Source organism: Wyeomyia smithii, chromosome 2 (genome assembly GCF_029784165.1).
Source record: "Wyeomyia smithii strain HCP4-BCI-WySm-NY-G18 chromosome 2, ASM2978416v1, whole genome shotgun sequence".
Taxonomy (NCBI): Eukaryota; Metazoa; Arthropoda; class Insecta; order Diptera; family Culicidae; genus Wyeomyia; species Wyeomyia smithii.
The window spans coordinates 36,356,784-36,362,783 of record NC_073695.1 but is presented as its reverse complement, the minus strand read 5'-3'; the positions used below and the strand labels follow the sequence as shown (position 1 = coordinate 36,362,783).

At 40.0% G+C, this 6,000-nt stretch overlaps 1 protein-coding gene across 4 annotated transcripts in view; it reads left to right on the top strand.

The window, feature by feature from the left end:
• Window positions 1-2,423: 2,423 nt before the first annotated feature.
• Window positions 2,424-6,000, top strand: part of LOC129720805 (putative ferric-chelate reductase 1 homolog) — a 68,499-nt gene continuing 64,922 nt past the window's right edge. For 2 of the 4 annotated variants that reach the window (XM_055672562.1, XM_055672559.1), the window contains exons 1-2: window positions 2,424-2,654; window positions 3,566-3,654. The gene's annotated coding sequence lies outside the window, so the exon portion shown is untranslated. Of the gene's footprint in view, window positions 2,655-3,541; window positions 3,655-6,000 lie in introns of all 4 variants that reach the window. The other 2 variants (XM_055672563.1, XM_055672560.1) reach the window with 1 other exon arrangement.

The window sequence follows — 6,000 nt, the reverse complement described above, 5'->3', positions numbered from 1 at the left end:
AAGATACATATACTACAAATGAAAAGAAAACTATTTTGTTCTAAAACTTTTGAGAAATATTGGAAAAACGTTTTGGCGTAACTACCAATTGGTTGCAAAAACTGGCGTCACTCCATACAAAGTGCAATTATCTATGTTAAGTCGTTTTACTCGACTGTTTAACTACTGTCTGTTTGTCTAAGTATAGTCGTTTACTTTGACAAATATTCCAAGGAAAGGGAAAAAGGGAAAAGGGGGATTGAATTCTGGTATTAATGTTTTTACAAACACTCAGCCTCAGGAAGGTCTAAAGTCACCGTGTCCTTTCCCTCTACTAGTGGATACTTGCAACAGATGGAAAAATTAAAACGTGTGTGTATATTACGGTGGATAAATTTAATCGATTTGCCAGAACGTTTTTATGCTTCTATTTGGGGCCCCAAACAATCTTGACACTCCCGGAGGTGGATTGATCGATAGCTCTCTAGGAAGAAACATGCGAAAAAGTTTTCCTGTACTAATTTTCATAAAATTCATGTACATGCATATGTAATGCACCAAACAGAGGCACGAGTAATCCATATTCGGCAGGTTTAGCATTGTCTGGAGGGCCTAAATTGAACAAAAAAAAAGTTTGTTCTAGCTCTGTGCTGTCAAGTAACGATTACCCACCTTAGCGTAAATGTAAGTTTTTGTGCATGTGTTTGTGTGTGTATGTGTGTGGGTTTGTTGTGTGTTTGTGCGTATTTGTCTAATTGAAACTGCCGATGGACAATAACTGACGTTTGACCGAATCACGATTAAAAAAACTATTTCAACTGCGAGGCAGAGTAGGAAGTAGTCGAGTTTTTACGCCAAGCTATGCGAACAATCTGCGCGAAAAATGCATGTTTATTCGCATAAACTGGCGTAGCGGTATTTCTGGATTAATTACCATGGGCAGACTCGTATAATCCATGATGCCTATATTCAAACATCAATCTTCATAAAATTGACAGACTATTTTGTTGAAATTGTATCTCAATATAATTATTTGGGTTGAAATAACAAAAACGCGTTTTTCTCGCAATGATGTTGTGGGTTGTTACGTCAACTATGTAAACAAGGGCAGTCTAGCAAACGATGTTTTTAACTGGTCCCGATGATTTTTTTGAGAAAAATCGATTTTTATATGTTTAACCCAAAAACATTTTTAGTTATTCAATTTTCCGTGAAACCTAATCCTTTTATATTTTTTGCAGATTACTCAGGGCCCTCAAAAACAGTCAGTTTATACGTGAGTGAGGAAAATTGTTAAAAACACGTTATTTAAAAAGCCTTACTTGTACAGCAATTTCTGCATTTGGGTGGATGCGTAGCTAAGGAAAGCATTATTGAATGCAACTCAGCTCTGATTGATCGAAATCTTCGTTTCAAGATCGCATAATTTTTTTTTGCATTTGAGTGGATGCGTAGCTAATTTTCCAATCGATTGCTGTAAGAACGAAGGAAATCCGTTGAAAACTAACCAAGTGAGAAGCATTTGATGATTTTGTCCCTTGTTTCAATTTTAGACTATTAATTCACACCCCCATAGACCTTACAAACTTATTTTGCATCAAAAAATAAAACGTAAGCATTCGAACAAACGCTTTGATAAACAGGATCAATGAGACGCGTTAGAACCAAGAAATGCTAACCAGAAGAGCTGTAGTTTTGTAGTCTCACACACAGATATCGCTCTTCGCTCTACCGAGAAACTGTGGGAGCTTGGCAGTGAACCGTTTGTTGTCGGTCAACAAGTACACAGGACAGGTATACAGCGACAGATATACGGTACGAGAAGGTATTTGTAAAGCTATTTCTATTCGAAAACTGGGCTCTAAGATGTAAAAACTCACTCACCACACCTCAGCTGTCATAGCAACCGAAAAACCAAAACAAAATGCCCACTGTGGGAGCTCAAACATTATTTGTACTGTACCGTATCATGGTGTGCATGCGATTTACGCCAAAAAGGTATTGATTAGTTCGAGCTTCCGGAAACAAATTTGATTAGGATATAGAACGTTTTCGGTAGGTTTTCTGTAGCAGTCTTAAAACACTACCGAAGACGTTTGATACTCTGTATCAAAAATGTAAACGTATCTTGTTCAAAGCCTACAGGTCATTCTACAAAACTAGCACTCAACTGGGTGGTGATCTTTTCCCACGTGAGTGCAAATGGGTACCTCCATCCTCTGCTGAACCAGCATCATCCGGTCACCTCAACGACGCACTTGTCTTGTTTGTTTGTGGTTTGTACCGCCACTGGTAAGCATGCGGTCTTGTTTGTGAGTTCCTCCGCGGGGTCTACGAAGAACAGGTTTTCTGCGCTGAACACAAACACATCGATGATTGGTGCCATAGCCTAAATCGAGTTACTGAAGTTGCTGCTGGTAACCGCGGCGCGGCTGGTGGCGATCGAATCCCAGCCCGACCGAGCAGTCGTGGAAGTGATTTCGATGCGAGCGGTTCGAGTTCGCGTGCGTTGGGAAATCTGATCGCGTACGGTCTTAACCACGGGTGTGCCCGGAGCATCATCATCATCATCGTCATCGCCAGATTCGTCTGTTTTCTCTGTGTGGTTCGATTACAATAACAATTTTTGCTACGTAGCTTTCGATTGTCTTTCGTTGTGGTTTTTGTACGCTTCGGTTAGTATTATTTCTTATTGATGCGCTGAGATGAACTGTAAATTCGTAAAAATAATAGAGGTCGATTATCTCTCGATCGAGGACTGCTACTGTATCGCCTGCTTATTGGAGCTATTTCCCCATTTGGTTAAATGTATTAACAGTTTTTTAAATCGTGTGAATTCCGCTAAACAATTATCAATTCGTTTGCAAGTGCTCTATTCAGTACGGTACAGGATACTTTGGCGCACTCACTGTTGTAGCGAAGATTCGTTTAAAGATGGCTTGCAAGCCGTTGGTGAAGAAAATTCGAGTGCTGTGCTAACCTCAAAGAGCGTCGTGAAGTTATTCTCTAAACATGTTGAACGAACATTTGTTCCCTTGCAGAGTTAGTTTAGCTACCTTTACGGTGACATGCAAGAAGGGAAAACCTGAATAATTATGATGTCTACAAGCGGTGGCTTGAACATTGAGCAGGCAAGGAATTTCCGTCTATAAAGTCAAACCCGCTTGTGTGACGCTGCTACAGGTTGGATAGAAAGCGACGACAGTCGACTTCGGCCGGCAAGTGATTCCGTGTGACCTATTGTGTGGCAAAGTGAAACGACGAAATGCTGATAAAAATTTGGAAACAATAGCCATGAGAATTGTTTGAGGCGGCAGCTTTCGTTACTTTCGATGTTTCCCCCTGTGATAAACACACGCCCTTGTTGTCGTGAAACAGTTGGAGGAAAAGTGATTTTGGAAATAGTGTGATAATAAACAACTGCTAACATTGTTAAAGAAAGTTAACTGGGCTTAGCTTAACCTTTACAAGTGTTGATTTCCTTTTAATAGTTCATAGTTTTTTTTAGGGTTTTTCTATTGTGTCGCGCTATAGAGAATGAATATTAATTGATGTTAATTAGTTTTCTATCTGAACTTTTGTTTAGTCCTCCGTTTATTATCTTCATCGTCGACGGATTACCGCTGAGATCGTTCCTCATTTTGTTTACATCTTGGTTGCTGAATAATAAAACAGGTGATTTTTTTTATTGTTCTTATTAATGCAAATATATCCGAGCGTCGTTTTCCCATGGTCATGTTTTAAATAATTCAACATTCACTGACTGCTAAGAATACGTCCGTTAGAGGGGAGGTTTAACTTCTTCCGGTTGACATAATTTTTCAGGGCCAACGATAAACGTCTACTTTTGAGGCATTTAAAGTTAAAAACAAAATGAGAGTACGGTTCGATGCGGCTGCTAGCGACTGATAAACAGTTACTCGTTGAATGATTGAACGTTGAGCTTTGTCATACTATGAACTTACAAATAGAATTTAAATGATCCTCGGTGTAAAAGCATACCATTTTCAAAGTTCTGTCATTGTCAAGTCCTTGTTTGGTCCAAGAACGGCCCACATCTCAAAGCCATAGATGGCACACAAATCAACAACGGTTGCATAAATTTGTGGCAGCTGGCGAAACAAGAATTTCGTTGCCGCCACCGCGCGTTCCGAGGAAAGCGAAATTAACGCAATTTTGCATTTTGATTTACTATTTTGCTGTTCGCCTCAAGGTGCGAGCGACATCCATCACCCCGGTGTCGTTCGCAGTCTGGCCGGCTTAAATCGCCTAGTTTTACTATTACAGTATGTATTACCTTCCCGCAAAGTGCACACCGCATTCCATTCCAACAACAAAGCCAGCAACAAGTTGTTGCTGGAAGGGACGAAAAAAAAAACTTAAAATGGAAGGTGAAAAAACCTGTTGCCGACCCGCATCTTACCGTCAAAGACCAGTGTGGCTTACCGCTTAGTAGATTTACCGACCAGGAAATGGTTTGAATAGAATTTTACCAAAAACATACTTGGGTAACATGTCGACATCAGCTCCGCTGACGGTACTCTCGTCATTTGTCCCCAGCAGACTTAGTCGGGCCTGAATAATCTGCGACATGGTCTGAACCCGTTTGTGTTTGTATCTGTGGTTGGATCTCGGATCTGCTGCCATTGCAGCACAACGATGCGTGCGGTTGCATGGCGGCCGGGTCCCTCGGATGGGCAGGTTTTGGGTTTCACTTTTAACCTGTCATGGGGAAACTTGGCGGCTGGCCGCCGGTGGTTTGAATCATCATAATCGTGTACTCAATTTCGTGGTTGGGGAAGAACGCAAGGTAACACGTAACAATAGGTTATTGTTTTGTGTATTTATTGTCGCAAGATGTCATAAATTTTGGGCGCTGAGCAATCAGAAGCGAGCGGAGAGTTTATCCAAAGATCGCGAAGCGATTGACTACGGGGAACCACATAGCCGAAAAGTTGCTGTGCAACTGGAAATAATTTGTAATGCAATTGGACGGTTGTAGCTCAAGTCGACGATGAATTTTCATAATTCAACAGATATAGAGCATCACCATCAGTTTTGTTTGCGAATGAAAGGGAAAGTGTAAAACTACACTGCGTCACCGGTTTGCTTTTATTAGTTAAGATCGTACGACATAAAAAGGGGGTGAGGTTTTGCAAAATTTAATCGCACTTTTATGCATATATTATGCAGATGCCGTGCGGAAGAAAGTGCCATGAACCTCGATTAGTCAAGCTTGACTGGCATATCAGCTAACGTGAACATGGCTAAGACGTTTCTACGTGTTGCTTTAAGATACTTGGTAAAGTAAAAGTTACCCGCAAGATAGTTATCATAATAAGGCTGTAAAATTATTCGCAGAAAGGTAGGTATTATGCTTCAAATGTCGATGAGGACGGGTTTGATTACTGGATTGATGATTCTCAGGTGTGACTTCATTTGTAAAGAACACACGAGGAAGTTGAGAATGGACTGTCAATAAGAAGATTACTTGCTTCAACACACCAACAATGGAAAGTTGAAACACATTAAAACTATCGGTTTGATTCAATTATTAATATACCTGATTGTAAACCAATCACCTAACTTTGGGGGTCGATCCTAACCCACGTGGTCATAACTGAAAGGGGCTGGAGAATTTTTCTAGAAGACTATGAAAACCCGCGTGGTTCCATTATTGCCACTAAATACCATTCAAACAATTAAACAAATTATGTTAATAAAATTTATTGTTACAATCGGGAAGCGCTTGAGGGTAATTCGAAAAATTCGTTCTTAATTCTACGATAAAGCTACATAACTGAGGCGGCGATATGGGAAAACTATTTTGGGGCATATTTTCCAGAATATGATACTGTTTGAAAGTATATTTTTCTTCTAAACCAAACAACTTATCCGAGCTTCTAGTTTGTCTATTTCATTCTTATATTTGCCTTTCAGGGCTTCTCTATTGGCCACAGCGAGGAAAATATAATATGATATCCATGTTTGTTTTTATAAAATAAACTACGACCTTAAAAA